Here is a 9,959-nt window from a genome sequence, read left to right as displayed (position 1 = left end):
ATTAGTCAGGTACTGTCAGAGCCTCTCAGGAGATAGCTATATTTAGGCTGGCTTGCCCTTCCTTGAGTTCTCTTCTATTTGAAAGATCTTTTTAAAAAGATTTATTTATTTTATGTTTGATGTGTGTGTGCACATGCACAATTTTCTCTCTCTGTCTCTGTCTCTGTCTCTGTCTCTGTCTCTCTCTCTCTCTGTGTGTGTGTGTGTTTGTGTGTGTGTGTGTGTGTGTGTGTGTGTGCGTATTTGTAACATGTATGTAGGTGTTGCCTGCAGAAATCAGAAGGGGAATCAACAAATCCACTGGTACTGGAGTTATTTATAACTGTGAACCAACATTTGGGTACAGGGAATAGAACCCAGGTCCTTTGCCAGAGCAACGTGTGTGTTCTTAATTACAGAGCCATCTTTCCTGTCCTTTTTAAATTTTTATAGTGGAAGTACAAAATAAGTTCCCAATAATGAACTATCTAGTGAGTACCACTGAACAGAGTTAAGCTTTTAAAAATAAAAATATAACTCAATTAAAGCATTATTAAATAAAATTAATTTTATGAATTATATTAAAGTGAGTATTTGTATTTAAAAAAAAAAACCTACATTTGTGAACATGTTTTGAAGAGGAAAAGGAACCAGGCTTCTATTTTAGCTCATAGAGCCCTGTTAGTCTGTGGAGCCATAGCCTTCATGCTTAGAGATGGTTTCTGTGTCAGGGCTGTTTCAGATTAAAAGCTCCCTTTAGAATTGTGTGCTTTTAATTAGTGTATCTTCCCCAGCTCGTAGGAGTCATAAAATGCAGAGATCTTGAACATTATTTACAGATTATATCCACCTCTTTACATGCGACTCCAAGATGCTGAAACACTGGGCTTTCTTTTCAATAAATCCTGGAATCCATTGTTCTTGCTGTTTCTCATCACATAGAAATATATTGTCCTTTGTGGGTCCTACACAGTTAGTCAATGCTAGTAAATGTCACTAATGATTCATTCAGTATGCCCTAAGCATTTACTGGGTGTGATTATAATTTTGTGTTTGCCTATTTTATTTCTCTGTCTTCAGAACACCTTGAAGTTTATCAATGGAGGACTTATCATGACTTATTCACAAATAATATAGCACTCCACAGAAAAGCACATGGTGAAATTTCATTCAGGCATAAATAAACATATTAATAGCTGCTATTGGGCATCATAAATTGCCTCAAGTTCACTAAACAAAGAATGTCTATAAATGATATTTTCCAGTAGATTAGATTATAAACATTAAGTAATCTTTTATATAAGGCCATCAGCATTCAAGAACAGTACATTATTAAGTTATTTTCAAACTGCAACAAGGTGTGTGTGTGTGTGTGTGTGTGTGTGTGTGTGTGTGTGTGTATGACTGTGTGTGTGTATGTGTGTGGGTGTGTGAGTGGGGGGGGTGTGAGTGTGGGGGGTTGTGTCTGTATGCGTACACACACTTGTATGTATGTTACTCTATGTATGTTTGGACATGTGTTTGGTGTATAAGTACGTGTTTACATGTGGAAGTTAGGAAATAATCTTGGTTTCCATTATTGGGGTACATCTTCTTCTCATTTGTTCCTTTATTTTTGCCAGTCTGGATGACTTGAACTCCTAAGGGAGACTAGATTGGATGATTAGTGAACATTAAGGCCCTGCTTCTGCTCCACACCCAACGTACTAGGAGTAAAAGTGAACCACACATTTATTCTAACTTTTTTGCCTCACATGGGTTTTGGATTTGGAAATCATGGTCCAGGCAAGAGCTTTTCTAACTAAGCTATCTTCCAAGCTCTGCAGCATATTTAAAAATCTAGCTACTCAAAAGTAAAGAAAAATTATATCAATTCCATAAGAGTGATTTTAACTTTCAAATCTAAAGAGTATTGCCTCTACCACATATTTCACTGCAAAAAGTACAAACATCATCTCAAGCACATTGATACCTAAACACACAGTCAGTTTAAAACGGACTATTTTGTCATTTAATAAAGTACTCAGAGATTCAGATTCATGAAGATGTTAATTCAAGCAACACAAGTAAAATGTTCAGTAGTAAGAGTAAGGAAATTAATAAACTCATTACCACATAATGTAGACATCAGCATGTATGTGTTTTTAGAGTTCCTGATCTATACAGCACCTGGAAATGATGGCACAGAGCTATTTTTAAAACTCAGGCTTCAGTCTTTGTCAGAACTGGATTTTAACTTTTGCAGCTTTCATTTTACTTTATTTGCAGCTTCGTATTTATTTCTATAAACACATATTTCAAGCAGTGGGTGGGAATTAAGGCAGCCAGATGGCAACATGAACTATGTGACAGAAAGGAATCTCAGATACAAGTTCCCTGCTTTGCCTTGCTTCTACACATGCAGGGGAGCTAGAAGACTGTCAGGTTCACGTGTTTCTGTTAGGTAATGTTCAAGTTCAGGGCTTATCCTTGACACAATTCTAATTACTTAAGAGGAACTTTAGATGGATTCTATCTAGCCATATCATAATGAAGAGAGCATGATTCACATAGGTCTACATGTAGGTGGGCAAGCATCATCATCAACATCACTTTAATATCTCTAGCAATGTTCCTAATATGCAACTGTATTCAGGAAAAAAATTATGTAAACAGGCACAGGTGCAAAAACAGTGGGTAGCATCACACTGACAAATTAGCAGGCCAAAGAAGGAAGGACTGAAAATGTATAAGCATGGCTTTCTTGAAAGCAATAATCATCAGAAATTAATGACAGCAGTAAAGAAAGAGGCCGTCTCTATACTTGAATCCATGGGAAGCTGAGAAAGTCTCTCATTACCCTTGAGACACATGGAAGGTCTTACAGTGCAGAACTAGGATTCTAATTGCACTTCAGGGCACAGTCATGGGCAACTTGTACATTTTCTGGGCTTATGCTTTCGCTTCTCTACAGCAGTTGGAAGACTGCATGAGTCAGAGGATCAGCATGAGGCATGAATGAGATAACATGCTTGATGGAGCTGAGACACAAATCAACAGAGTTTCAACTCAATAGAAGCATTTGCATCTTAACATAATATGCAAAATAGCAAAAAAACAACCTTGAAAATGTTTCTCCTTACTTATTTCCAGGGTCTTACCTGAGTTTAAATCTCCAAGATCGATGTTATTTCTCAATTTCTAATGTAGTCATATATGGTCATACAATTAATTTTGGTAAAAAGATATTAGCAAAGACAATGTGAATTATTTTCAATTATTTTCTTAAAGCATAATAATAATTATTCCCCTTCTTCCTACTGTCAGGTGTCTAGGTCTGAAAGCTGGTGCTATCACAGCAATCGAGGGACATTAAATACGTTTTTTGCTGAGCATGACAGAAAACAAGATAAAAAGCCGGGCGGTGGTGATGCCTGCCTTTAATCCCAGCACTTGGGAGGCAGAGGCAGGCAGATTTCTGAGTTTGAGGCCAGCCTGGTCTACAGAGTAAGTTCCAGGACAGCCAGGGCTACACAGAGAAACCCTGTCTCTAAAAACCAAAACAAACCAAACAAACAAAAAAAACAAAATAAAAAGAAAGAAAAGAAAACAAGATAAAAGACTTGGTCTCTGCAAACATGTGAAGACTCTTGAGCAGACAAAGACCTGCGCCTTGCACTATAAAATGCAATCTAACAACCCGTAGCTTTTTCCCAGTCTTCATTAACTTGGCTACTTAAAGCTACTTAGCCTCATACTGTGAACCACAGACATACCTGCCATGATCTCATAGGGATTAGCTTCTGCTGCAGTAGAGAAAGAAACCAAGGCTATACCCATGACCCATCCCATCTAGCCACCTACTTTGGAACCTGTGCTGATGGATTATTATGAAAACATTTTCAAAAATCTGATTTAAAACTCACTGGGTACAAATCGTTATAATAGGCTCTCTGAGAAATTCCTTTTTTTTTTTCACAATAAAGCTGTTTATAACTCTCTTGTTTCTGTCATTGGATTGCTGAGTGAATAATGTTTTCACATTTCCTGTGTAAATTCATGAATACTGTTTCTTCAGTGGGATATCTATGTAATATATGTAAGTATTGGGCTCTTTGAAACTGTGAAGACTAGTCGAATGTAGAATTATAAAGTGCCGAACATTCTGTTAAGACCTTAAAGATAGAAACTATTGTACTAGCAATATACTGTGAAAATTTTAACCATTTCCATTAGTAATTTGTGTGTTTTCTACAATGTGTTGGGTCATATTCTTGCTTTCCCCATCTCTTTCTATAATTGTTTTCCCTTTCTCTACCCATCCAGCTTTGTCTTTTTTTCAATTGATCAGTGATTTTTCTTGCACAGATATTGATTTAGAGGGGATATTTTATAATGTGAGAAGGGGTATAGCTGCAAGAAGGAAATTAAGAGGTAGTTATAGGGTGTGTTTTTGACACAGGTTCTATGTAGTTTCCCCTGTTAAGTAAGATCAACCTTAAAAGCAAAATATGGGTAACAAGAGTGGAAACATCATAGCATCCAACCTTATAGACTGTCATTTCAGATACTTCCCAAAGAGTTAATAGTGGGTACAATTTCCACTAGACAATTTAAAACAAATATTGTAAACAACCAAATAAAAACACATATATTTCAAGAGGGAAGAGTAATAAAAATACTATTAGCGTTCTAGAAATAAAGGAGAAAAAAATGCAATCACCAAGTCTACATTTGAATAATTAAGCACCCAGACTTGAGAGCTTTGAAGAAGTACATTGTCTGTTGGACCTACTGGAGCTTTTAACTTACTCAGCTCATAGGCAGACACCTGATTCTTGAGATAGATTCCTTAGTCGGGCTAGTGTAGGTGATTGTGACATTGTTTAGAAAAACACAAACTAGTGGTGACAACTTTCTGAACCTTGATTTTGTCCACTGGGGGGCCTGGAATAAAACTTCTAATTGACTAGTTTTAGAAAATGATACTATGATCATGGAAGTGTGTACCCAGGTCTTTTTCTGTAGGAATGACTCCCACTGTGCTTGTCTCTTCAGCATGGTCCGGGGCTCCTTTCCATTGTCCCTCTTCATTTCCACCTGGGCTGCTCAGGTCAAGTCAGGTTGTCACCAAGTGGTAGGCCTTTTGTACTTTAGAGCTTTATAAGTCCCATCCATCTAGCTCTTCCTCTGACACTCTGCCTCCTTGTTTCATCTTTTTGAAACACAAATTCGCCTTAGAACATTAGCACAATTTTTCTCTGTCCTATTCTTTTCTTATTTGCTTTTACTGCACCTGTCTGACTATTCTCCCACCTTAGAGAATATTGCAGTTTGATTGCCTGGTTTCATCTATACTAGTTCCCAGAGCCTGGAGCAACGACTCCAAATGAGGTTAGTTGAACAAGTGGAGGAATAAAAGGCATTGTACTAATCCTTGGTTGAACTTTTAAGAAATCAAAATTTTAAACTCAACTCCCCCTTTTACAAAAAGTTGATAGAATAATTATATTTTGTGCACAGTCATTAATTTTGTTAGGCAAAATGTTAATTGCATTTAATCAGTAGTAAAACACTTCGTCATTATTGACATACAGGTTATAGTTGCTCTTTGGTATTTGTAGTGGCCAGTGTCACTGTAAAAGGGCCTGTGCGCATGACCATTGTGATCTTGATTTCATATATGGCAAGGGAATCCTAGATTATGAGATGAACATCAATGTGCATGCATCTCATTACTCTCTCTTTGCTATAATACAAATGTGATTCCCTTCTTCAAGCCACTGCTGCCTTGATCCTTCACCATGATGGTCTATTGCTCTATGAATACATAAGCCTTTCTCTCTTGAGCTGTTTACCTCAGGACATTTTATAATAGTAACAAGGAAAGAATTGAAAATTGTTTCTATGTAGAACTGATTATCTAGATACTGAATTCTACCAATACACAACTTCTTTCTAACATGTAGAATATTCTAAATATCTTATATCTACCCTATCATATACTCCTGGCACTTCTAAATCACCCCTATATTATTTATAATACATTATACAATATAAATGTTTTGCAAATAGTTGTTAAACTTTATCATTTATAAAAATGATAACTAAAACATAAATGAAATGGTTGAATTTTTACTCAGTATTTCTAGTCTGCTGTTGATTGGTTTCCTGTACATAGAAAGAACTGACAGTATGAAAATAGTTGAGCACATCCAACCTGTCTATCCAGACAGACCTTACACATCTTTCTCCAACAAATATACTGGCAAGTTTTTTTGACCACCACTCTATATACCATCCCTAAACCCTGGATCTGCTCCAGATCTCATATTCTGTACCTCAGCCAATTCTTATCAACTGTACCTACATACCAATCTATCTCTAGGCTTCTGTGTCTACCTGCTCTGCCTGCCCTTTAATCCATAGGTCCTTCTGAAGCTATATCCAGCTCTCCTTCTAAACATATCTACACACACACATACGTGCGCACACACACACACACACACACACACACACACACACACACACATACACACACACACACACACACACACACAGAGAGAGAGAGAGAGAGAGAGAGAGAGAGACTGACAGACAGACAAACAGACAGACAGACAGACAGACAGACAGACAGACAGAGACAGAGACAGAGACAGACAGAGAGAGATCAAGTCTGGATCATAATGGACATGTGGTACAATAACCTCTCTGTTCATCTGACATCATTCCGACCCATAAGTCTAACACACTGATGCACTCTCTTCTACGTCAAACTTCTCTGTCCACATCAGTCAAAATGCTCATATATGCAAATCTCATCATAAGAAATGCAAACAAAATTGTAGATCAAGCCAGCATCTTTTCTCTGTTACCCACTGGTCCTGGAGAAATGTTTGCCAATGAGAATTACTAAAATGAAACCCAGAACACAGAATTTAAATGAATATTCATAAGGTTAAACAAAGAATGTAACTAGATTAAAGAACACACAAAGAAACAACTCAAAAATTAAAGACTTAAGGAGAATAAATGCCTGAGTGATATGCAAGAAAACACTGACAAGGGCTGATGAAAATGGCAAGCACAATGCAAGATTCAGAACAAAATTCAATGAATAAATAGAAGCATTGAAAAATACTCCAGCTAAAATGAAGATGGGATTGCAAACCCCCAAAACACAACCAGGAAATAAAAAGGAAAGTCTTACAAGTAGAATGAATGAAGCAGAAGACAACATACCAGGACTCAAAGATAAAATATAATGTCTAGAAGGAGTATACAAAAGATATAACAAAAACAAAAAGTATAGGGAAAAACATAAGGGAAATATGGGACATCCAGAAAAACAGAACTTTTGAATTATACATATAGGCTAGGGAGAAGAATCCAATGTCAATGACATCTACCACATCTTCAACAAGATCATAGAAGAAAACTTCTTCCAATTAAAGGATTCCTGCACATAAAATACAAGAAACATGTAGAACACCAAAAAAGATAGGAACAGAAATGAAAAATTCTGTCAACATACAATAATTAATATAGTAAGTATCCAGAACAAAGAAAGTATATTGAGAACTACAAGGGAAAAAAAACACAAGTCATGTAGAAATGAAACACTTCAAGGATAACAACTGATTTCTCAATGGAAACTTTGTAAGCCAGAAGAGTATGGAGGAATACATTCCAAGTCCTAAAGGACAAGCATAGACAACCTAGATGTGCATACACAAGACTATATAACATGGTTGAAAGAGGAAGAAAATCTACCTAGAATGTAAGCAATCTAAAACAATTTTAAACAACAAACCCAAGGTAGAGGAAATAACAAACAAACAAAAAACAAACAACAATTTGGGGAGAAGAAAAGAATGACTATTTCTAAAAAACTGTAGAAAGAACTATGAAGTCCGAAGCTAAAATTACTAAAACATAAAATTTCCCCAAGATCACAAACAATACTGAAGGTGAACAACAGAGTGGCTGCAATTAACACACAAAGTTCAATAACTACATGTCTACAGTTCTTTGTGTAGGGTTGAAGTCCTGTGGGGACTCCCCTATCCCCACTTACTTGTTCTGCTCAATTTGAGGTCATGTTGATGACACTTCATGGGTGTAGCTTCTGACATTAGGAGAAGACGTAATCTCTCAGCAAACTCCCCATTTCTGTCTCTTACAACTTAGGCCATTCTCCAAAATGATCCCTAGGTTTTGGAGGAAAAGTTGAAGTGTACATGTATCCAATGAGATTGCACTCCACAGGCCTGGTCTGTATGTTGATAGATTGTGGTTCTTTTTAATGATCTCTACCTGTAGCAAAGAAAAGAGTACTTGATGAGGGCTGAGGAGCACACTTATCTGTTGTTACAAATTTTTAAATTGTGATTAGGCATTATGATGGAATAGTAAAGTGGTTGTAGTAGGTTTTCATCTGATATCCATGGCTTCACTATCTCTAGGTGGCTGGTTAGGTTTCTAGTACCAAGTATAATATCCTTCTCATATAGTAGTCCTAAAGTTCAATTACAGAGTTTTTGGTTACCACCAAGGCTTGTGTGCTGCTATTGAGTCTTTGGGGTTATCAAGCAGTGGTGAATATTTTTATGGTTCACAGTTAACACACCTGAGTAGAACTGTTGATTACAGCCCTCCTTTGGAATCACCCTCTGGAACTATGATAGCTAGACCTTGGAGAAGAGGCTTTCAGGTCGGTTCGAGCTCTGGGACATCTGAATCATGTGTATGAAGTGTATATTCAATTCTGAGTGCAATATTAAACAGGAGAAACATATATTACATGTATGAGTTAAACAAAGGCAATAGCAATAGCCAGTAATGTTTTGAGAGTCTCTTGGAAACACTAACACCTGAGAAGAAGGTTTCATATGACTTGTATGATTTTGCTAAGTAGTCTTCGGCTCTGTGGAGAACATTGTCAGCCCAGATAAGATAACCTCATTTAGAACTATATATGAATATATACACAATGACTTACGTGTATTGTAGGGTTAGATTCATAGTTATTGGAATAATCTCTTGTGACTTTTTCAGACACTCTTTCTATATTTTAATCCTCCTTTTGTGTTTATCTCCCTGCTTCCTCCCTCTTTAGAGCCTCTCATTTCTCCTATTTCCCCTTAGATCACTTGTACCTCACTTACTCATCTCTACTGCTACTCCATCCCACACCCTAGACACTGTCTATTTACTTTTCTGACTTCAACAGTTATTCCAGGACATGTACTCACAACAGATTTGGAGCTAGTAATGACAGATGAGAGAAATACGAGACATTTCTCTTTTTGGATCTGGGTCATTTGAGTCAATATCATCTTTTATATTGAAAGTTCATTTATCTGAAAAGTTCATAATTTTATTTCTCATCACAGCTGAGTAGTATTCCATAGTGCACAAATATCCCTCCGTCATTGATCATGATTTTCATGATCAATGTGTCAGCAGAAGGACACTCATGGGGAGGATAACAATTAATGACCTAAGGAGCTATGAATTTTAAAGAGTGTAGGAATGGGTATATGAGGGGGATCGTAGGGAGGAATTGGTAGAATATGTAATGATGCTATAATCGCAAAACAAAAGTAATACTTAGATTCCACCTCACACCAATCAGAATGTTTAAGATCAAAACCTCAAGTGATAACATATGTTGGAGAGGATGTGGAGAAAGAGGAACATTTCTCCATTGCTGGTGGGATTGCAAACTGGTACAAATACTCTGGAAATAAATCTGGAAGTTCCTCAGAAAATTGAAAGTAGATATACCTGAATACCCAGCTATATCACTCTAGGGAAAATACCCAAAAGATATCCTACCATGCCACAGGGACACATGTTCTACTATGTTCATAGTGGCCTTATTTGTGATGATCAGAAGCTGGAAACAACCCAGATAACTGACAACAGAAGAATGGCTACGGAAAGTGTTGTTGATTTACACAATGGAATATAATACAGCTATTAAGAATGAGGACATT

Source organism: Mastomys coucha, unplaced genomic scaffold, assembly GCF_008632895.1.
Source record: "Mastomys coucha isolate ucsf_1 unplaced genomic scaffold, UCSF_Mcou_1 pScaffold16, whole genome shotgun sequence".
Taxonomy (NCBI): Eukaryota; Metazoa; Chordata; class Mammalia; order Rodentia; family Muridae; genus Mastomys; species Mastomys coucha.
Note: the sequence above shows the minus strand (reverse complement) of the source record.